The 24,205-nt window shown below is 42.0% G+C and overlaps 2 long non-coding RNA genes and 1 other non-coding gene across 7 annotated transcripts in view; 1 reads left to right on the top strand and 2 right to left on the bottom strand.

Annotated features, from left to right (window-relative positions):
- The window catches only part of LOC114118450 (uncharacterized), a 33,263-nt gene extending 18,890 nt beyond the window's left edge, over nucleotides 1–14,373 (top strand). For all 3 annotated transcript variants that reach the window (XR_009596662.1, XR_009596663.1, XR_009596661.1), the window contains 3 exons: nucleotides 11,119–11,297; nucleotides 11,931–12,145; nucleotides 13,155–14,373. This is a non-coding gene — a long non-coding RNA (uncharacterized LOC114118450). The remainder of the gene's footprint in view (nucleotides 1–11,118; nucleotides 11,298–11,930; nucleotides 12,146–13,154) is intronic.
- Nucleotides 3,371–3,442, bottom strand: TRNAS-GGA (transfer RNA serine (anticodon GGA)). The gene has a single exon. It is a non-coding gene; the product is annotated as a tRNA-Ser (tRNA).
- Nucleotides 14,374–18,760: 4,387 nt separating the features above from the next.
- LOC106991640 (uncharacterized) lies at nucleotides 18,761–24,057 on the bottom strand. 3 transcript variants are annotated; one of them, XR_009596658.1, is made up of 4 exons: nucleotides 23,906–24,057; nucleotides 22,955–23,582; nucleotides 22,608–22,794; nucleotides 18,761–19,570 (listed from the first exon to the last, which is right to left on the bottom strand). It is a non-coding gene; the product is annotated as an uncharacterized LOC106991640 (long non-coding RNA). The 3 variants fall into 3 exon arrangements; XR_009596659.1 differs by having other exon boundaries at nucleotides 22,608–23,100; nucleotides 23,417–23,582; XR_001435820.4 differs by having other exon boundaries at nucleotides 22,608–23,582.
- Between the last annotated feature and the right edge of the window lie 148 nt (nucleotides 24,058–24,205).

Below are 24,205 nucleotides of genomic sequence, written 5' to 3'. Positions count from 1 at the left end.
ATCATTATAATTTAGAGTTAGATGATCAGAGAAAGTGTTAAGGAATATAAAAAAAATCCAAACCTGGAGGTAAATATATTCGAGTTCCAATCTCAGCTCTGTCCCTTCAACTGTGTCACTTGGGCTACATTTCATAAATGTAATATTTGTACTCGCTTCCTAGGGTTATTGTGAGAATTTCAATTTATCTGTAGCACTTACACGACAGCTAGCACTTCATAAATTAAATTACATAAGCCAAATAAAATCATCGAATTAAGATGTAGCAGGGTACCGGCAGCAGTAAATATCTGGGTTATTGAAGGAGACGTCCTTTGGTGCTAATTCTGGTAGCCATCTGGTTTTCCTCTGAGGAATCTCCTATATCCTGCCCTTGCCCCCATCCACATGCTTCAGGATAACTTGATGCCATCCCAGCTGCAGGGCTGGACTCATGACTAAAACCTAAGCAATCAGGTCGCTGTATTCCACCGGCTGAGTAATGGCTTTAGGGATGGGAACATGACCCAGTCACGTATAATGACGGTTTTGCTGGGAAAGCTGAAAGAAAGAAGCCTAACCTTATTCTGTTAGGTCTTAAGCTTGAAGATGCCTTGTAGCTTTTGGCTATCGTCTTGGCCCAGATAAGGGGGTGGGGCTTGGGAAGCAGGGGAGCCAGTACAGAGGCAGCAAGAAACAGACGCCTAATGACCTAAGTGGATGCCTAACCTCACCTGTGCTAAAACTATCGTTAAATCAAACAATAAGTTCCCTTGTTGGCTTACATTACTTTTGCAATCAAAAGAGCCTAAACTGATACACCCGGAGATACATATTTTAAGATATTTGTATTAGGAAATAGACCGGTAACTCATCCAGATGGCACTAGTGGTAAAGAACCCGCCTGCCAATGCAGGAGACATGAGAGACACAGGTTCAATCCCTGGGTCAGGAAGATTCCCTGGAGAAGAGTATAGCAACTCACTCCAGTGTTCTTGCCTAGAAAATCCCATGGACAGACGAGCTTGGAGGGCTACAGCCCACAGTGTCTCAAAGAGTCAGACACAACTGAAGCAACTTAGTATACACACACCATATAAATGAATTAGAGCGGGGGAGGCATAAGATCACTTCCATGGATGCAACAAAAGGAGGGACTTGATAAAATTCAATATCCATTGATGATTTTTAAAAAATAATAATAAGGAATGCTTTAAAATAGGAATAGAAGAAATCTTCCTTATTCAGATAAAAGGTATTGGGGGGAAGAAGGCAAATAATTAACTGAGTAAATCAGTTAAATCTTTCCTCTGGAGGTTGCAAAGACAAAGACATTTCCTATCATAGCCTCTGCTTAACTTTGTTGGGTATGCTGGAGGCCCTAGCTTGTGCAATAAAGGAAGAAAGGAAAGACAAAATACAGCAATTGAAAAAAGAAGGGGAAAAAATGTCATTTTCAGATTATACAATAATGGAGAAAATCCAAAATAATCTATTCATACATTATTAGGGCAGTAGGAGATCTTAGCAAGGTTCCTAGGATAGAAAGTCCATACAGAAAAATCAACAGCATTTTAATACTCCCCAAAAAATTAGAAAATGAAATTTGAAAAATGATACTACAGACAACAGCATTAATAATATTAAGTACCTAGAAATAAATTGTTTTTAAAAGGCATAAGACAGATTTCTATAGGAAAAATGATAATATTGAGATACATTGAAGAAAGTCTAATTACATGAGGAGTTATACCATATTCATTAACCAAAACTTTCAATGGAATTTGGGCAGTTTGTTTTGTTTTGTTTTGTTTTGTTTTTAGAACTTGACAAGCTAATTTTAAAACATATGTGATGATGCAAAGGGCCAAAAATCTCTAAGATATTCTTAAATAAGAAAAGTGACCAAGGATTTATTTCAACAGATACCAAGATATCAAAGCTATGATAATTAAAACAGTGTGGAATTGATACAGTCATAGACAAAGAAACCAACAGATGAGAAAAGGATATCCTAAAAAAAAAAAAATAGGACCCACATACATGTGGAACTTGATTAGACAGAGGTGGCAATACAGGGCATGGAAAAAGGACTGTATTTTTTAATAATGATGCTGAGACACTTAACTATATATGGGGGAAAAAATTAAATTGAAAAATACTGACCTCATTGGTAAACCGGAAAATGCAGTTTAAAAATCACAAGGAGGTACTACTCCATACTCATCAGAATGGCTGAAATGTAAACATCTGAAGTACCAAGTGCTAGAGAGGGAGTGAAGTCAGATATTTTCCTGCACTGTTTATGGGAGCATGAATTGGTTCAATTACATTGGAAAACAGATTGGAATGATCCATTAAAGGCAAACAAATTGCACACCCTATGACCCAAATATTCAATTCCACTCCAGGAATGTGTCCATGTTCTCAAGCATCCAGCAACAGTAGAAGAGATGGTTTTTTTTAAGTGTGATATATTTGTGTAATGGAAGGTTGTCATTGGTCAGTCACTCAGTTGTGTCCGACTCTTTGCAACCCCATGGACTGCAGCACGCCAGGCTTCCCCATCCTTCACTATCTCCCGATATAGCAATGAGAATAAACAAGCATTAGCTATCTACCACACAAGCGGGTGTTCAAAATAGTCAAGAAGCCAGACAACAAAAATACATGCTGTAAAATTACATTTTAAAGTTGAAACGAGGCAAAACACAAAATGTATTGTCTAGAAAGTTTACAAAGGTTGTAAAATTATAAGGAAAAGCAAGGGTGGAATTACTATAAAAGAAGTATGACAGAGAAAGAGCCTTTGGGGATTCTGGGGACTGTCAATATTCTGTTGGTGCCGTTCAGCAGGACTTCCTGGGATGACAGAAATTCTCTACATCTGAGCTGGCCAATACCATAGCCTTTAATCATGTGTTGCTATCTAGCATTTGAAATGTGGCTAGTGTAACCAAAGAGCTGAATTTTAATTTTATTTCATTTTAGAATCTAAAACTATTTCATTTAAAATTTAAATAGCTACTTGGGGGAGAATGGGTACATGTATATGTACGGCTGAGTCCCTTCGCTGTTCCCCTGAAACTACCACAACATTGTTAAAATTGGCTTCGTGTGTATGTTTGTGTGTGTTAGTTGCTCAGTCATGTCTGACTCTGCAATCCCATGGACTGTAGCCCGCCAGGCTCCTCTGTCCATAGGATTCTCCAGACAAGTATATTGGAGTGGGTATGTGTTAGTAGCTCAGTTGATCCAACTCTTTGCGACCCCATGGACTGCAACCATCCAGGATCTTCTGTCCGTGGGATTTTCCAGGCAAGAATACTGGAGTGGGTTGCTATTTCCTTCTACAGTTGGAGTGGGTAGCCATTCCATTCTCCAAGGGATCTTTCCTACCCAGGAATTGAACCTGGGTCTCCTGCATTCCAGGCAGATTCTTTACCATCTGAGTCAGCAGGAAAGCCCTGATTGGCTATACCCCAGTACAAAATAAAAAGTTTAAAAATGGCAAGCCCCTAAAAATAAACTTTAAATAGTTATAGGCTGTCAGTAGCTACTGTATTGGATCAAGTTTTCGTTGGAAAACAGAGGGCTTACTCAAAACAGCATAATTTGAGGAGGGCTCATTTAAAAGACGGTAATTACAAAGGGGCAGGTGTCAGGAAGCACAGGAGATGCTTTTGCAACTGGAGTTAGTGGCAGCCACGCTGTTACCGCCCTGAGCCTGAAGGGATAGGGAAGGGCATAATCCCTGGGGCTGAAGGGACAGAAAATTAAGTAGAGTCTACCAAGTTAAAAGGAGTGGAAAGACACAGCCAGCCTGAGATGACCTCCTATTAGGAGCCAAAGGAATAGAGGCCCAACTCCCAGTGTCTCTCCGAAGGGTCTCCTGCCGAGGCTTCCCCTCGGGCAGACCCAAGAGACAGCCAAGAAGGCCAAACTGCTCACTGGTAACACAGGTCAGCCTCCAGGCAAACAGCAGATGGAAAGTAGATCTGTGGGGATAAACAGATCTCCAGAAGGTGGCTCTTTTTTAAAAAAAAAAACAGACAAACAAACAAACAAACACCTTTTTATTTTATACTGGAGTATAGCTGATTAACAATGTTGTGATATTTTCAGGTGGACAGAAAAGGGACTCAACCATCCATATACATCTATCCATTCTCCCCCAAACTCCCCTCCCATCCAAGCTTCCAGATAACACTGAGCAGAGTTCTATGTGCTATACAATAGGTCTTTGTTGGTTATCCATTTTAAATATAGCAGTGAGTACCTATCCATCCCAAACGATCTCATCCCCCCATCCTTCCCCCTCAGCGAACATAAGTTCATTCTCTAAGTCTGCTCAGCACCTCAATCTTGACCTGTTTGCTTCATTATTATTTATTACACTGTACCTTTATTTAATTTATTTATTTAGGCTATGCTTGTGGGATCTTTGCTCCTTGACCAGAGGTTGAACCCGGGCCCTCGGCAGTGAAAGCTCAGAGTTCTAACCACTGAATTAACAGGGAATTTCCTGTATTTTTATATGCCATACTTTTTTTTTCTGGTATGGGACTACAGTTTACCAAAAAAAATACAAAGAGAAAGAGAAGGAGGTGGGGAGGGGAAGAAATGAGGAAAGATGAAAGATGAGTAAGAAAGAAAAGAACCAGGCCTGACCAGCTAGCACCTGTGTTATGCACTGGATTTAACTAAACTGAAAAATAGTAATCAAATATCTGAGTAAATTCACTTTATCAAATATTTTTCTCAAGTCAGTAAAACAGCAGAATTTTTACAGCTGTATATAGTATTTCTGAACCCATGATGAGCCTTAGACAGTAGCTTCTATCTTTAAACATTAATATCTTTCTGTTTAAAGTAACCGCAAATTAAATAGACATGTAACATGCCCAGACATGTTGCGGACAAACCCCACAATTGAGCGGAATTTTTATTTTGTTTGTCTTTCTATAATAGTGGGACTGCTCTTCAAGGTTCTGGGTAAAACCAGAGCTGTGAAATGGAACTGCGGTTTGTTTTTAAAGACGTGTGGATCGGTTAGGAATGCTTTGGCTGACAAAGACAATTGGTTAACTGTGGTTTAACACATAGAGATTGTATTTCACACGTTTAGACAAACGTCTGGACTTGAGCAGCTGCTGGTGACAGTTCAATGACTCAATCATTCCTGGGCTGGCATCTTCTGACCTTTTCCTTCCCATCACAAATGAGTGAAAAAAGCTCCAGGTATCAAGTTGAAGGTACTTGTTGAGGGGCGAGAGGAGGCTTTGGAACACACAAACATTAACCTTTTGCTTTTATCATAAATGCAAAATCTGGGGCTTCCCTGGTGGCCCAGTGGTTAAAAATCTGCCTTGCAATGCAGGGGATGTAGGTCCGATCCCTGGCTGGACAACCAAAGATCCCACAAGACCCAATAAAGATCTGCACTCAAAGAAAACTTGAAAGAAAGAAAAGAAAAATCTTTCCAAACCCCCAACAGACTACCACCTACAACTTAGTGGCTAGCACTGTGCTACCTGGCCACTCCTGGATGGAAAGAGGTTGGGAACAGGAGTTTTTCTCTTTTGCAAACTTTGTAGGGAAGCTGACAGGGGATGAGGGAACCCTGTTAGCTCAGCCTGTTGAACTCATAATGCCTGAATTATGTCTCCTGCAATGTCCAAAATACCTACCATGAAAATGAGAATTATTTGGTTGTAGGAATAATTTCTAAAAGGCCTGTACATGTTGCCTGGAATGGTGGCATATCACCAACACGTTATGTCCCTTATCCTATCAGCAATCATTTGTCTCTGAAGATTTGCTAGGAGTTGCTGAGTATGCCAGCAAGTGCTAAAAGACTAGGGAAAGTAGGCTTTATCATAGGAGAAATCTATCAGGAAAACTCTAGACACTGAGAGTGGATCTTTAGTATCAATAATCAGGAGTAGGCACCACATCTAACCAGTGCGGCAAATAGGGCAAGAGGCAGTGAGAGAGAAAGTTTACCCATTGTTCTTTGCCTAGAGTCATTCTCAAAGTCAATTCCTAAAAAGCAAGGCAGATCCTCTCCAGTATGTGCCATTAAAGGTGATCCACTTCTCCTTCCAAGCTGCCAAGAACCAATGAGACATGGAAAACGGACATCATTAAGGTATGTCAGAAGAGAGACACAGACCTAGATTTGTTCCCTAGTGGCAGGGTGTTCATTAGGAGGACAGACTCCAGAGTTAGACTCGCAGGGACCAGATCCTAGCTCTGTTAGCTCCACAACTTAATCATAGGGTGTTCAGGAGGATTAAACAGTTAATACAGGTAACTTACTTGAAATCATGCATGGTGTATAGTAAGTGCTATATAAGAGCTGGCTTCAAAAAATAAAAATAAACCCTTTCTCCTTTGATCCTATTTGTATGATGCTTTAATATATGTATTTTTTTTTCTAAAGTCTTTTTCTTTTTTTCTTATAAGAGCAACAGAGGTTTCCTCCAAAAAACTTAGAAAAGAGAAAAAAAGAGAAAAATTTGAGTCAGTAAACGCCCTCCTTCAGAGAAAACCATTACCAATTATATTTGATCCATGTGTATATGTTCAGTTATAAAAATTAGGTCTGTTTTGCACACTGCCCTGTAATATGACTTATTTTTAAAATGTAATAACATATTAGAGACATTTTTCCATACCTAGAAATATATTTGTACAGTATCTAGTATCTTTTTAGTTGTCACAAGTTATTCTTTTTTTAATATAAATTTATTTATTTTAATTGAAGGTTAATTACTCTACAATATTGTATTGGTTTTGCCATACATCAACATGTATCCACCACAGGTATTCTTAACAGAATGTTAATGGGTGTTCCATGATTATTATCCTTACCAGTTCTCTGCTATTGGGCACTGATATAGTTTGTTTTGTTGATTTTCCCTGTTGTAGATGGCACTCTGTTGAACATCCTTAGAGCTACTTTCTTGTGCACATCCACAATAATTTCTGTAGGATAAATCCTCAGAAGTGAAACAGCCAGGTCAAAAGTTATGCTTATTTGTAAGGCTTTTGATGGGTATGCTTTGGTTATCTCCAGAAAAAAAATGCATCCAAGTATATTTTCATTTCCTGACCCTTTGTGGGGAGGTGTCAGCGCATAGTGAAGCATGCGGGATCTTACTGCCCTATCCAGGGATGGAACCTGCACCCCCTGCAAAGGAAGCTCCGAGTCTTAACCACTGCACCACCAGGGAAGTCCCTCCTTTCCTTACCCTTGAAAGTACTGAGTATTATTATTGCTTGGTTTGCCATTTTTCAGCAATATTTTCTAAGATCCCCAAACCTGATATTCTTTGATGTAGTACCCACAACACATATGCGTGATTTCTATGAATTATTTACCTTTAGCCCATGGCCCCTGACCCTTTATGTTAACTTTGCCTTAAGGACTTCTGTGGTGGGCTAGATTTTTGCCTTGGTGATATTTACAGTTCTTTATGTCAAGCTCTGATTTGTTTGTTTGGGAATAGAGCTCCCAGATATTTCTGATCATCATCTAAGTGTGAGAACCACTGCTTTTTTCGATGTTCTAATATAAATAAATACACTGACTACATTCCTAGGTTAAAGCAAGACAGATGGTGTGCTCATCAACACCACGGCTTGGAACTAAAACTGAAATCTTTCAGCACTCCTCAGTGTGCTGTTTACTCAATTATTCAACATTTACTCACCACATAATAGATTCCTGACCTGTGTGCTAGGCATACAATGATAAATAATAATAATCCCAGCTCTCAAGAAGCTTGGGCTGAAGCAGAGGCAGATAGGCAAACAGACAAATCACAATGGGATGTGAACTATGCCGTTGAAACAGATTCATTACATGTCAGCAGGGCATAAATTGCTATGTGGGGAAAACTGGACATTATATAACTTATGGTTCATCTATTTACTTCCATAATACTTCCTAGAGTTCTGCCTTGTACTTTTTTAAAAACATCTTTTGGCCGCACTACAAGCATGTGGGATCTTAATAATAGCTCCCCATCCAGGGATCAAGTCTGTGCCTCTTGCTCTGGCAACTCCGAGTCTTAACTCCTGGACTGCTGGGGAAGTTCAGGCCCTGTACCTTCATTTTCCAAATGTATTGCTTTCATTGTAACAAAGTAATACATACTGATTTTGGAAGGATCAAATAATATAGACAAGGCCCCCTCCCAGAAAGACACTTTCAAACTGTAATTTCATCTACTTTTTTTTTGCCACAAAGCTTGTGGAATCTTAGTTCCCTGACCAGGGATAGAACCTAGGCCCTGCCAGTGAAAGCCCCAAGTCCTAACCATTGGGCTGCCAGGGAATTCCCAAACTTTAGTGTTCTAGGTTGCTTTCTGTTCTTTTTGTTTTTTTAAACAAAAGTAGGATCAAAACATTATAATCCACCTTTTTCATTGAATATATGGTAAACATATTTCAAGAAAAAAGATATATTTCTACAGCACTATTTTAAATGGCTCCATATTCTGCTATATGGATAGTTTATTATTTTAGCAATCTGCTACTGTTAGACATTTATAGTGTTTCTATCTTTTTACAATCACTACAATACACCTCATCCATAAGATGGTTGGATGGCATCACCAACTTGATGTCTGAGTTTGAGTAAGCGCCAGGAGTTGGTGCTGGACAGGGAAGCCTGGTGTGTTGCAGTCCATGGGGTTGCAAAGAGTTAGACACGACTGAGTGACTGAACTGACTGAACAATACTATGATGGATTTTTTTGTTGCTGAATATCTGTGTTCATTCCTATTTCCTCAGCACAAACTTAAGAAGTGAAGTCACGTAATATTTGAAATGCTTCACCTGTAGTCACATTTAGAGAAAAACGGCCACATTAGATCTCTCCCAGCTTGGTTGCTTTTTGCCCTCTTGGATTTTAGTCCTAGCTGCTGTAAATTAAACATGATCAAAGGGGCATGTACCATGGGCCAAAGTTCAGCGGCATTTACTGCTGTAGCAGGCTGGAGGATATCACGTTGCTATAAAACATAGGAAGATGATTAGTTCTGAATGTAATGTTTTCTTGAAGCCTGATTGGCAAGTTGCCTAGGATAACTTGAAGGCTACCTCCCCACTTGTTTGGGTTTCTTTTTTCCCAAGATATCTTTTTTCTGATGTCAGTGTTTGTATCTCAAACTATCTAAGTGCACCCTTGGCAAGATTCTGCTTGGGCTACATTTAACTGTGGCTTGCCAAAACCATAGGTATATTTCCTGCTGTAAACTTGTACTCGATCTTTGTCCACTGCAAGCTGACTGTCAGTGTGTTAACTTTGCTCAAATAAAGACCATCTTGCTCTCTGGGGCTCATCTTTTTATTAAAAGAAAATAAGAAGCAGAATGATGAGGTGGGAGATTCCTTCACTGAGAAGTATTGAGCCAGGGATTCTGTAGCAGGCACTATGTGGGCATGAGGGTGAAGTGAAATGAAGGGAAGTGAGAGTCACTCAGTCGTGTCCAACTCTTTGTGACTCCATGGACTATACAGTCCACAGAATTCTCCAGGCCACAGTACTGGAGAGGGTAGCCGTTCCCTTCTCCAGGGGATCTTCCCAACCCAGGGACTAAACCCAGGTTTCCCACATTGCAGGAGAATTCTTTACCAATTAAGCCACCAGGGCATGAGGGTAGGATGATTCCAACACAGCTTATCTGGCTCTTCTAGTTTCCAGGGTAGCTGAGGTATTACTAGATGTAACACAAGACCCCAGTTATAAACTATGAGAAACCACCGAGGAGTCAGATTACAGAGAACTAAAAGACATGATCCCCAAGATTACACCCTAAGAGTTCCACTGGGTCCCCTTAAGCCACCAGTTTCCACACTAAGTCTGAACAAGAGCAAATTTTATTCCCTCTCCAACACTCCACAAAGGCAGATGAATTTCAACTGCACAGCATTCTGGAAAAGGCAAACCTGCGGAGATGATTTAAAATATCAGTGGCTGCTAGGGACTGGGGAAGGAGAATAAAGGATGAATAGGTGGAGAACAGAGAACTTTCAGGACAGTGAAACTATTCTGTGTGATACTAAAGTGGTGGATACATGTCATTATACGTTTGTCCGAACCCACAGAATGTACAACACCAAGAGTGAGCTTTAATGTAAACTATGAACTCTGGGGGACGATGCTGCGTCAGTCCTGTCACTCAGTCATGTCCAACGCTTTGTGACTGCAGCACGCCAGGCTCCCCTGTCCTTCACCATCTCCCAGAGTCTGCTCAGACTCATGTCCATTGAGTCGGTGATGCCACCCGACCGTCTTGTCTTCTGTCGTCTCCTTCTGCGCCTGCCTTCAGTCTTTCCCAGCATCAGGGCCTTTTCAAATGAGTCAGCCCTTTGCATCAGTTGGCCAAAGTATTGGAGCTTCAGCATCAGTCCTTCCAATGAGTATTCAGGGTTGATTTCCTTTAGGATGGACTGGTTTGATCTTCTGGCAGTCCAGGGGACTCTCAAGAGTCTTCTCCAGCACCACAGTTCAAAAGCATTCATTCTTTGGCACTCAACCTTCTTTCTGGTAGCTATGTATGGATGTGAGAGTTGGACCATCAAGAAGGCTGAGCAAGAAAGGACTGATGTGTAAGTTCATTAATTGTAACATATGTACCTCGGGGGTGCAGGACACTGATAATGGAGAAGGAAGGCTGTGTATACACAGGGGCAGGGCGTCTATGCTGCTGCTGCTGCTAAGTCGCTTCAGTCGTGTCCGACTCTGTGCGACCCCATAGACGGCAGCCCACCAGCCTCCCCCGTCCCGGGGATTCTCCAGGCAAGAACACTGGAGTGGGTTGCCATTTCCTTCTCCAATGCATGAAAGTGAAACGTGAAAGTGAAGTCAGTCAGTCGTGTCTGACTCTTTGCGACCCCATGGACTGCAGCCTACCAGGCTCCCCCGCCCATGGGATTTTCCAGGCAAGAGTACTGGAGTGGGGTGCCATTGCCTTCTCCGAGGGCGTCTATAGGAAATCTCTATACCTTCCGGTCAGTTTTGCTATGAACCTAAAATACCTCTTAAAAAAAATTCTAAAAAGCAAAAGTGGATGATAGCAAAACCAGAGTCCCTAATCAAAATATCAAATCAATTGTTCCTACAGAAATTTGGAAAGGTTATAACAGATTTTTATACGAGTGGAAGAGTCGAATGATGTTGACTCGTTATTAAACTGCCAAAATCGATGCTAAGACAGTCACAATCTGAGTCGTCACTTTATACAACTGTCACTTCAGCAATAAGGAAGAATAAAGAATATTGATTCTATTTCATCTGCTCCCTGTAAGTGCAGATTTTGCGTGGGGGTTGTAAGGTAATCGGAAGAGCTATTTCACTAAATTGTTTTTCAGTTGTTGACTAAGAGTTTGTGGTAACTCATCCTAGTCACTGGCCTAAATGATGTTTCTTGTTACAATCCTGGTTTCTTTCTAGCTAATCCATCCTATCTTGAATCTTCTTTGCCTGAGAGAGAAAGAGTGTTTTAAATGTCCTACACTGTAGCATTTGTAACTATTTACAAATCCTTTGCCATACAGTCTTAACAAGTAAAATGTGTTACAAGGAGATAGAACTTTCTGGTTTTGAGCAATGTGCGTTACATAATTCAGTATAACTCAACTGAGTTTAATGCAACAAATATTTATTGAGTGCCTATTCTGGGTTTAAACTTTGCTCTTGGGTGGAAGGGGCAGGGTTTGGAGCAAGAGGTATAAATCAGAGTTCTTTATTTCCAGAAATAGGCAATGTGGTTGGAAAGAAAAGACATAGATCCATGAAACAATTCAATCACATTATTGGGCATACATGATAAGTGTCATTCATCAATCTGTTCCCCAAAAAAATGTTGACTGTTTTCCGTGTGACTAAGTAGTTTCTGGGGATACACAGTTAAATGAAATAATCTCTGCCTTCAAGGTGCTGATAATAAAATGGGAAAACCGGACAAGTGAATAAGAGCCTCACTGCTTAGAGGAGAGATGGTGGCAGCAGAAATGGGATCAAGGAATGTGTGGGGTCTGGAAAGTGATGAAAAGTTTCATGGAAGACGTGGTTCCAGGAGACCCCACTAAAAGGCACTGGGGATCTGTGGAGAAATGGCTGAGCCAGGCCTGGAGCAGGGAAAGTATGAGGTGAGACTGGGGGTGAGGGTATCAGGTCTGTTCATGAGCTACTTCCAACCAAGTATTGGGTTGGCCAAAAAGTTCGTTCCAGTTTAACCTGAGTGAACTTTTTGGCCAACCCAATACATTGTTTTAAGAACAGTCATGCATGAAACAGGTGAGAGCACTACGTGGGAAATGAAAATAGGCTAGACTACTAGGGGTAGTTTCATGGGGAAGCGGGAGTAGGGACTCTGGTGAAAGATTTAGGTGGGAAAGTTCCTCACAGTGTCGTTTACACCGCAAACAGACAAGGAGAAACACAGAAAAGAAGAACAGAAGGAAGGAAAGAAAAAGACAAGAGGGAGGGAGGGAGGACAGGGGAAAAGAAAGGAGAAAAAAAGACAAAATGAGAAAGGAAAAGAGAACGGAGGAAGGAATGAAGAAAGAAAGACCACAATAAAAAGCCTCAATGAAGAAAAAACACAATAGAAAGCCTTAATAAAGGGCTAGCTGAAGAAAGTAAGGCCCGCCATGCAATAGAATGTTACTCAGTCATTTTAGAAGGCTGCAGTAAAATGCAGGACTAGCTTGTAAAGATGACCATGATATTTTGTAGAACTTACTTGTTACATAAACCCATTTGTGTGAAAAGAGAAAAAGTAGTGAGTGTTCGTAGAGAGGTGTGTGTGTTAAGCTTAAGGAAAATTCTGAATGCCCAACAGTTAAGAGGCATGAACCTGAAAGAATAAACAAAGGACTTTCACTTCCTACTTTGTAAACTTTAAGTGATGGTTTTACAGTTACTTTCATTTTATTTTTCTAAATACAAATTTTAAATATAGAAAAATATGTTAATATTTTAAAAGGTGCTATCCTAAACTGCTAATATAAACTTTAAAGGCATCTTTCTTCTAGCTTTGCTTGGGGTGGTGATGACTTAAAAACCAAAACCCATACACAGGAAAAATAATTACTAGAGAGTTACTCCCTTCAATATCCTATTGATAAATGTTTGGGTGTATTGGCTTTATTTCAGAAACTAAGAAAACAGAGTAACAGTAATGGTTCATCCTGACACCATGGAGATTTTCACGTCGGAGGGGAAGCTGCTGCTACTGCTAAGTCGCTTCAGTCGTGTCCAACTCTGTGCGACCCCATGGACGGCAGCCCATCAGGCTCCCCCGTCCCTGGGATTCTCCAGGCAAGAACACTGGAATGGGTTGCCATTTCCTTCTCCAGTGCATGAAAGTGAAAAGTGAAAGTGAAGTCGCTCAGTTGTGTCCAACTCTTAGCGACCCCATGGACTGCAGCCCACCAGGCTTCTGTCCATGGGATTTTTCAGGCAAGAGTACTGGAGTGGGGTGCCATTGCCTCCTCCGGGAGGGGAAGCTAGTACCTAGTAAAGTGTACTCTGAACCCCATAACCTAAGGAGAGCCCACATGTGGAAGTGTCTTTTTGGCCTTAGAGATGTATTTTGTGAGCCCAGGGGATATTTCTCAGTGTGAAACTAGCCAGACTCATAAGAACCGTCCCGTTAGCACAGTGGATAAGAATCTGCCTGCCAGGGCAGGGGATACGCAGGTTCAGTCCCTAGTCCGGGAGGATTCCACATGCTGAGGAGCAGCTAAGCCCGTATGCCACAGCTGCTAAGCCCTAGAGCCTGTGCTCCACAGCGAGAACCCACTACATGACAAGCCAGCACGTCACAACTAGAGTAGCCCCTGCTCTCCACAACTAGAGAAAGTCTTTGTGCAGCGATGAAGACCCAGTGTAGCCAAAAATAAATAAATAAATGAATGGAGCAGTGTGAACATGTAAAAACAAGAATGGTCCCTTAAGTACTGTTCGAAACCACTGTGTCAGGTCAGCAAAGACTTAGATGAACATTACTCAGTGTCATGATACTTGAGATTTGCTTAAAAAATATTGGAGCCGGGGAAGTAGGTGACAGTGTAAACAAGGTTGACCATAAATTGATAATTATTAAAGTTGGATAATGAGTACATGGGGGTTCATTATAAAATTGCATTTTTAATATATTTGGAATTTTCAATAACAAAAAGGTTTTTTAAAGTGTTTAATGAAGATCATTCAAGTAGAAGTCACAAATCTTGGTTATTAATCTTGGTTATTCATCAGGTTTTTGATCCTGATTTGTTTGTTGACCAAATTGAAGCAAGAAATTTTATGTGCTTCAGGGTTCATCTATAATACAGAGTTCATCCCTGAAATCCAATAAACTCTTCAATTCTAAGTTGGTTTCTTACTTTGGTTCAGAGTGCTTTTAAAGAGGACTCAAATAGCAGATTTCCTGGCTGTGATTAGGCAATTTCACTGTCAAGGCCTGGGTTCAATCTCTGGTTGGGGAACTAAGATCCTACAAGTTGAGCGGTGAGGCCAAAAAATAAATAAAACAGACTAAAATAGAGGCTCAATTTTTAACCCATTGGTGTTAAGATATATTCCCATCATATTTGTAGCCTTAATTGTCTGCAAATGAATTCAGCAATAAAAAGCCTAAGGAGACCACAGTCTGAACTCTGAAAATCATTTATTCCAGTCCCACCTATAAATCAGCTATCCCTGGGCTTGGAGTTGCCCTTCCTTAAGGACAGACAGAGACATCTTCAAACTTTGGAAGAAATTCAGCAGTAGGAATAGCTGTTTGGTCCCGGATCTACCCACTCAGGAGATTTTAAACTTAAAAAAAATAAAATTAAGATCCAGTTCATGATTAAAGAACTAGACTTTTTAAGAGAAAGCTTTTAGCAAAATGAACGAGAGTGCCGCCTGCTGGGAACAGAACTTCCTAAGGCGCATACTGAAGAGTGTTTCCTGGGCCCCACCCTGTTTGAATCACCTGAGAGCCACTGGTTAAAATGGAATGTTCTAGGCTCTAGACCTGTTGTATCAGAGTCCCGGAAGGTGGGGCTCAAATATTTATACTTTATACAAGAGACAAATGCCTTAGTTCCCAAACTTGCCTGATAAGAATCATCTGGGAATGCTTGTTTAAAATACTTTCACCTGAATCACACTCCAGGCTTATAGAATGAGGACATCCAAAATAGGCCCTGATAGGAATCAGCTGGGGCAGGAGGGCGAGAGCAATAGGTGAGGGAGATTAGGCGGTACAAGCATCCAGTTACAAAATAAATGAGTCAAGGGGGGGTGAAATGCCCAGCATGGAGAATACAGTTGATAATACTGTAATAACTTTGTATGGTGACAGATGGCGACTAGACTTATCGTGGTGACGGTTTATAGAAACACTGAATCACTAGATTGTGAACTTAGGACTAATAGAGTGTTGTTTCAGGTCAGTATCAGTTCAGTTCAGTCGCTCAGTCGTGTCCAACTCTGTGCGACCCCATGAATCGCAGCACGCCAGGCCTCCCTGTCCATCACCAACTCCCGGAGTTCACTCAGACTCACAGCCATCGGATCAGTGATGCCGTCCAGCCATCTCATCCTCTGTCGTCCCCTTCTCCTCCTGCCCCCAATCCCCCCCAGCACCAGAGTCTTTTCCAATGAGTCAACTCTTTACCTGAGGTGGCCAAAGTACTGCAGCTTCAGCTTTAGCATCATTCCTTCCAAAGAAATCCCAGGGCTGATCTCCTTCAGAATGGACTGGTTGGATCTCCTTGCAGTCCAAGGGACCCTCAAGAGTCTTCTCCAACACCACAGTTCAAAAGCATCAATTCTTCGGTGCTCAGCCTTCTTCACAGTCCAATTCTCACATCCGTACATGACCACAGGAAAAACCATAGCCTTGACTAGACGGACCTTAGTCGGCAAAGTAATGTCTTCAATTCAAATACATACGTACATACATACATACACACACAGTATGGAGAATGGGAAATCACCTGAGAAAGCTTGTTTCAAATACTTTTACTTTTTCCAGGCTAACTGAATCAGGAACTCCAGGAAAGGTGACTGAGACTTTAAATGTGTAGTAAGAATGCCAGATGAATCTTAAGAGATGAATGTTTAGTAAATATAGCAAATTTAAGCGTCATTTCATACTGTTCATGGGGAAGAAAAGCTATGATCAACCTAGACAGCATATTAAAAAACAGAGACATTACTTCACCAACAAAGGTCCGTCTAGTCAGAGCTATGGTTTCTCCAGTAGTCATGTATGGATGTGAGAGTTGGACTATAAAGAAAGCTGAGCATCAAAGAGTTGATGCTTTTGAACTGTGGTGTTGGAGAAGACTCTTGAGAATCCCTTTAACTGCAAGGAGATCCAACCAGTCCACCCTAAAGGAAATTAGTCTTGAATATTCATTGGAAGGACTGATGCTGAAGCTGAAACTCCAATACTTTGGCCACCTGATGTGAAGCACTGACTCACTAGAGAAAACCCTGATGCTGGGAAAGATTGAAGGCGGGAGAAGGGGATGACAGAGGATGAGACGGTTGGATAGCATCACCAACACGTGTGATGGACATGAGCTTGAGTAGGCTCTGGGAGTTGGTGATGAACAGGGAAGTGGTGCAGTCCATGGGGTCTCAAAGAGTCGGATACGACTGAGCGACTGAACTTACTGAAAAGTCATACTTAACTCTAGATATGTTCCATGCCAAGACGGAACAGCACGATTGCAGTTCATTGATAACTGGTGTATAGAACATCCAGATGGGGGATTTGGCAACACTTCCTGGGTTTTCTGTCCTGTAGCTATAATTCAGCCTTGTAGCTGGAAGTTTCAGCCCATCCCTTAAAATTCTTGCCTTTAACACCTTGATGGCTGCATCTCTAATCACAGCTATCACATCTAAGATACCAGCTGCCTACAGAACTCCCCCTTGGAGAGATACCTCCCACATCTTGTTTACTTTGTCAGCTTTTTACTTGCGCCTGTGCCCTCACGCACACCACCTCCTTTCGCCCTGTGGACCAGTGCCCTAGGCTTATATTTACCTTTGGAATAGTACTTGCGTTCAACAGAATCATCAAATTCCAGCTTTGTGCAGGGGTCAGATGAACATTGACCTGTTCTGGGGTTTATCTGGATTCATTCCAAGGGTCTTGCCCTACCACCACTGCCTGAGCAGATACATAAACAATGGAGCTGCCTTTTCTGCTTCAAGTTAAATAAAAAGTCCCAGTCACTTTACAGCAACTCTGTAAAGGCAGGCTGGAGGTCTCCGCCCAGCTAAGCCAGAGATATACTAGGTCAAAACCATATAAACAGAGTCTTAAATAAAATACTGCATCGTGAATATAGTAGAGAGAGAGACAGAGTACAATACTTCCCAAACTTTACCACCGAATCCTTTTCCACAGACCATCTCATGAGACTCTTTAGCATAACATGCTTTGGAAAAGCGTATTATTTTTCCCCTTCCTTAGTCAACTTGGGGTCCTTCATTTCAAGCGATCTGTATGTCTGTTTTTTTTTTTGTCTATTTAATTTTATTTTTTACAAGTAGACATTTTTATTTGGAAAGTTTGGGCACTATCATGTACAAAAACACCAAAACTTCTTCTTAAATTGAAATACAGTTGATTTGTAAAGTTACGTTAGTTTCGAGTATACAGCAAAGCGATTCATTTATATACACTTACATATCTTTTTCAGATCCTTTTCCCTTATAGGTTATACAAAATATTGAATATCCTTCCCCATGATGTACAGTAGGTCCTTATTGGTTCCCTGTTTTCTATATAGTAGTGTGTGTTAATCCCAAACTCCTTACTTATGCCTCCCTCACCACGTTTGTTTTCTAGGTCTGTGGGTCTGTTTCTGTTTTGCCTGTCTCTTTGGTACTGAGGTCCGGAAAAATGATACCTGTGTCCGGAATGGGCTACCTTGGGTCACAAGACACAGAAGGATGACCTCACGGTTTCTACACCATCAGTGCTTGTTCAATAACTGAGTGCTCTGCTTGAAATTCAGCTGCCACCAGCTGTTCTGCTAACCATGGCACACTCATCTGTCTACCAGCGTCTTTTTCAGCTCTTCTGGCATTCCGTGGGGGTATTTCCTTCCTTGTGCTTGTCTCATTCCCCCTTTAGATGCATCAGTCCATGTGGCGAGTCACGAACTGTAATGGCCCTTGGTGAGTGGCTTTTGAGAAGCACTGCGAAGCTTGTTATGCAGGAGAGTTAGTCTCATGTGCCCGTTTCTACATGTTGGCCGTGTGTTTTCTTAATGGCAAGGACCTTGTTTAACATAACTTCATGGTACTTAACACGTGTCCGACTCTTTTGTGACCCTATGGACTGTAGCCCGCCAGGCTCCTCTGTCCATGGGATTTCCCAGGCAAGAACACTGGAGGAGGTTGCCACTTCCTCCTCCAGGGGATCTTCCAAACTCAGGGATTAAACCCAAGTTTCCTGCATTGGCAGGCAGATTTTTTTTTTTTTTTTTTTAACCACTGAGCCACCAGGGAAGCCCAAGAGAGTTCTCTCTGTACTTAAATAATATTAACCTCTTCTCTTTCAAGATAAATTCTACACTATTTTGTCCCCTTGAGCAAACTCCAGAAGATAATGAAGGCCAGGGAAGCCTGGTGTGCTGCAATCCATGGGGTCACAAAGAGCTGGGCACAGTGTAGCTACTGAACAACAACCTTCACATTGTTATTTTGTAAGAAATTGTGTAACAAATATGAGACATTGCCCAGGGTAAAGTTTCTACATTTTATTTCAAGCTCTCCTCTTGTATAACTTTTGCATAGGTAATCCCAAATCTGTTTTCGAAGTGCTCACTCCACTGGAAATTCTCCCAATATTTGCTTTGGTTTCATCATATTCTTTTTAACTTGTCCAGCCACATGACAGTTGTTTTTCTTCGAAGATTATGTTTAGGCCCGGCCTGAGTTAAGAACCTGGGTTTGCTTTCTCTTTTTCTGATATAATTTGCATTCCTAAGATTAAGCACATCACTACCAGATTGCCTTCATTAAACACACTCGCATATATAAGAAGCCACATCCGTTCTTTCCTTAGTCTGAAGTTTTGTACTTTATCTGGCTTGCCAGCTCCGCGAAAGATTAACTGCAGTCAGTTGGTTCGTTTTTCAGAGGGTTCCGTGGACTTGTTCTCCGTCAGTATATTTCTTCCTCTTTTTCTTTCTCCTCCATCACATAGAGCGCAAACACAGACAGGGCTTAGTTTGTATCTCCAGTCCTTAAGAGGACTATGGACTCCTTGGGGAATATATCAAAGGCAAGAGATCTACGGTCTTAGTCGTCTGTCATGGCTTTCTAGCCCCTTTACCAGAAAGATCTTTCTTTCTTTTTTGTCTGTGCTGGGTCTTTGCTGCCTTGTGCAGACTTCACTGCCCCTCAGCATGTGGGATCTTACTTCCCCCACCAGGGATAGAATCCACATCCCCGGCATGGGAAGGCAGAGTCTTACTCACTGGACCACCAGGGAAGTCTCTCTCTCTCTTTTTTAAAGGTGAAAATTACAAAACACATTTCAGTGTGTGTCTCTAAAAGATAAAAACATTTAATAAATATAACCACACTACCATTACCACATCAAAAAACTAACAATGATTTCATAATAGCAAATATCCAGGCAGTGTTCCTGATTTTCAATTGTTTCATAAGGTCAAATGTTTATTGATTTTTTTTAAAAATTACAAATAAATTCCACACATTGTGATTGGCTGATATGTCTTCTAAGTCTCTTTCAGTGTATAGGTTTCCCCTCCATCTCTGTTCCTTGTCATTCACTAACGAAACTCAGCTGTTTGTCCAGTAGCATTCCCACCACTGAATTTTGCTGAACAAATCCTTGCAGTGCAATTTAACATTCACAGGATTCTGGAATTTACTGGTAGGCATGCAGTTTCCCTGGTGGCTCAGACAGTTAAGTATCTGCCTGCCGTGTAAGAGACCCGGGTTCAATCCCTGGAACAGGAAAACCCCCTGGAGAAGGGTCTGGCTACCCACTCAGTATTCTTGCCTGGAGAACCTCACAGACAGCCTGGCAGCTACAATCCATAGGGTAGCAAAGAGTCGGACATGACTGAGCGGCTAACACTTTCACTTTCATGCAGAGTTCTAGAGAAAAACAAGGAGAGATAAGAAGGCCTTCCTAAACGAACAATGCAGAGAAATAGGGGAAAACAACAGAGTGGGAAAGATAGAGATCTCAAGAAAATTGGAGATATAAAGGGAATATTTCATGCAAGGATAGGCACAATAAAAGACAGAAGTGGTAAGGACCTAACAGAAGCAGAAGAGATTAAAAAGAGGTGGCAAGAATACACAGGAAAATTATACAAAACAGGTCTTAATGACCCAGATTACCATGATGGTGTGGTCACTCTCCTAGAGTGAGACATCCTGCAGTACGAAATCAAGTGGGCCTTAGAAAGCATTATAACAAACAAAGCTAGTGGAGGTGATTGAATTCCAGCTGAGCTATTTAAAATCCTAAAAGATGAGGCTAGTAAAGTGCTGCACTCAATATGCCAACAAATTTGGAAAATTCAGCAGTGGCCATAGGACTGGAAAAGGTCAGTTTTCATTCCAATTTCAAAGAAAGGCAATGCCAAAGAATGCTCAAACTACTGCACAACTGCACTCATCTCACATGCTAGCAAGGTAATGCTCAAAATGCCTCAAGCTATGCTTCAGCAATAAATGAACCAAGAACTTTCAGATGTACAAGCTGGATTTAGAAAACAAAGAGGAACCAGAGGTAAAATTGCCAACATTCATTGGCTCATAGAAAAGGCAAGGAAATCCAGAAAAAATATCTATATGGTTCAACTCTCACATCCGTCCATGCCTGCTGGAAAAACCATAGCTTTGGCTATATGGACCTTTGATTGCAAAGTAATGTCTCTGCTTTTTAATATGCTGTCTAGGTTTGTCATAGCTTTGACATCCTTTGAACCATAAAGAAGGCTGAGTGCCAAAGAGTTGATGCTTTTGAATTGTGGTGCTGGAGAAGACTCTTGAGAGACCCTTGGACAGTAAGGAGATCAAACCAGTCAATCCCAAAGGAAATCAACCCTGAATATTCACTGGAAGGACTGATGCTGAAGTTGAAGCTCCAATACTTTGGCCACCTGTTGCAAACAGCTGACTCATTGGAAAAGACCCTGATGCTGAGAAAGATTGAAGGCAAAAGGAGGAGGGGGGCATCAGAGGATGAGATGGTTAGATAGCATCACTGACTCAATGGACATGAATCTGAACAAACTCTGGGAGATAGAGAAGGACAGGTGAGTCTGGCATGCTGTATTCCATGTGGTCGCAAACAGTTGGACACAACTTAGTGACTGAACAACAGCAACTAATGTTTGATTCTTTTACACTTCAAGTCATCAAGTAACTTGAATATATTAAGATAAATCCCATATGCTCTTTTCCTCCAAGATACATTCCAGATAGTTTCCTAGATAACCTTTCCATTCAGTCAGTTCCCTGTCTTAAATTTCCCATTGTCATATTTGTTACTTTTTAAATTAAAAAAAAATTGTTTAATTTACAATGTTGTGCTGGTTTCTTCCATACAACAAGGAGAACTCAGCGATAAGTAAATATATACATATGTGTGTGTTTTCAGTCGTGTCTGACTCTTTGCAATCCCATGGACTATAGCCTGTCAGGCTCCTCTGTCCATGGAATTTTCCAGGCAAGAATATTGGAGTGGGTTGCCATTTCCTTCTCCAGGGGATCTTCTCTACCCAGGGATTGAACCCGTCTCCTGCATTGGCGGGAGATCGGGAGATACTTTACCACTGAGCCACCTGGGAAACCCCTTAGCTTCATACAGGTAATGTATATTTATTGAAAATTTTCTTTACCAACAATGGTGAAATCAAGACCCAAACTACAAAACATGATGGCAATTGATGCTTATAAAAAATAATGCGAAGGGTTATGTTTCACAGATTTGTGCAAACTTCTTTCAAATCTCAGTCTGTCCTTTTATCAAAGAGGAGATCACAGCATCTGTTATTCCTTGTGATTTAATAGTTTTTTTTTAAAAAATGCATTCCATTGACAAAAAAGAAAAGCTTTGCTTCCAAACAGCACTAGTCTTTAAAGTGAATTTTCCCCAACATAAATATAGAAAATAGCCTGTATGGAGCACATTGGGCTTGGTCAGAACTCCTCCCCCCCACCAACAACATTTAGATGTCGCCTGATGCAAGCGCAGCCTGGGAGGTCTGAATATATACATATGCCCCCTCCCTCTTGATCCTCCCTCTCCCCCTCTCCATCCCACCCCTCTAGGTCCTCACAGAGTTCCAGGCTGGGCTCCTTGTGTTATATAGCCGCTTCCCAGTCGCTACCTATTTTAGGGTTAATTTTTTATGGAGGCACAGAACAAAATGATTTTGAAAAAAGAAAGAAAACCCGATTAAAAAAAAAAACTTGGCCGAATTTATTTCCTCTAAATGTCCATTAGAGGGCGACATTTGCTTTGCTATTATATTTCCCCTAATAAGATTTAAATCGCATCAAATTTCTTTTCACACTTTTAAACAAATTGAATATCCTTACCTACTTTGACTTCCTATCTCTATTAGAAGATGTAGTCACATCTTGTGTCCTCTTGATTTGGTCCCTGCGGACTCAGCATCGTTCATTAGTATCAATACTTCCAGCCTTGACGCCATTCCCAGTTGTAACCACCAGGCGGCGGTATTGCATAAATAAAGATGAGCTGGAAGGCAAAATTAAGCCAAAACTGCCAAAGCAAAAGGAGTTTCACCGGGAAAGGGCAATTAATTTAAGAAGCAGAGAGAGAAACCAGACATTTCTAGTTCGTATGCAACTCACGGCCCAAGGTCAAAACCCTGTGAGATATAGTACAAAGCAGCTATTCAAGAGCGCAGGAGGAGGCTGACCTGGGGGAAATGCTTGCACAATCTCCTCCTTGCTTTTGTGGCTCCACAGGAGGAGGCGTGTCCACGTTCGTGCACGTGTCTGTGAATAGTTACAGGACAGTGGCGGGCCAGGGTGGGACCGGGCATGGATCTGCTGGATACCGCCTCTGGACAAGTGCATAAGACAGGTTTACAACGGTGCTGCTTGGAGGTCAGCTCTCATTTTACCCCGGAAGGAAAGCGAGTCCTGAGCCGAGCAGAGAGCTCGCCTGAGGGCACACCGTTAGGAAGAGGTGCGTTCAGCCAGGTGTTCCAAGCCCAGGCCACAACTAAGGACGTTTTTCATTTTCGCACACCCATTACGCACGTGTGTAATACACTCCCCTCCCCCCCCCTCCCCCAGCACACACACTCGGACACGAAGCACAAGAAGGACCCAACACAGCAAGCGGCGTTGTACAGTTTAACAGGAAAGTCACCGACTCTTGCAAATCTGATCAGTTACGGCCTTCTCCCAGGAGTAGCACTCAGACTACTGCGTGTGTAATATTTCAAGTGGCGTGGAGAGGTGAGGGCGGAATCGCAGCCCTCTGGAGGCTGTCCATTTATCAGATGCCAGATTAAGAAGAATTTCTATTCTGATTGGAGCCTAGAAAGCAATGTAAAGAAAACCAGACGGATTTGGAAAGAGAAGCAAACAGGGGCAAACTCCTCGCTCCAAATACAACTGGAGTTTCGTCTCGGGAAAGGGGGAGGGGCTTGGCAGAAATTCTTGAGAGAGGTGGGGCGTCTGACTTGGGTCCCCTCCCCCAGGCCTCGGTCCTCTCCCCTAGTCCCAACCCTTTTGCTCCCCTACCCTTACTCGACTCGCTGGCTTTTGGTGTTCGGCACCAAAAGGGTTTGAAAAGGAGCTGCGGACGCCCAAAGCCTGGACGGCGGGAAGGTGGCAACACACAGTGGCTTTTCCTTTACCTCTTTCTTTAATTCGTCAGCTCGCGAGCCTAACGTTTCGATCCCCCTTTTCCCAGCCGCCAGGTCGCTCACTCGCCATCTCCTTCCCCCTCCTCCACCGAGCCCTCGGCGTCTCCTCCAGACCCTCGGCCTCCAGCCCCGCCTCTGCCGGCGCTGGGTTTCACGGGCGGCGGAGTGAAATCAGCAAAGTGACCGCCCCTCTGGGAGATCATTGGTGCAGCCCCTGCCCGTCGCGGCCGATGATTGGTGGGCCGCCCGGGTTATTTGCATGCCGGCAGCAGCCCAGTACCCAGCTGTGCG

This window comes from Ovis aries, chromosome 15 (genome assembly GCF_016772045.2).
Source record: "Ovis aries strain OAR_USU_Benz2616 breed Rambouillet chromosome 15, ARS-UI_Ramb_v3.0, whole genome shotgun sequence".
NCBI lineage: Eukaryota > Metazoa > Chordata > Mammalia > Artiodactyla > Bovidae > Ovis > Ovis aries.
This window is presented reverse-complemented; position numbering and strand designations above follow the sequence as displayed.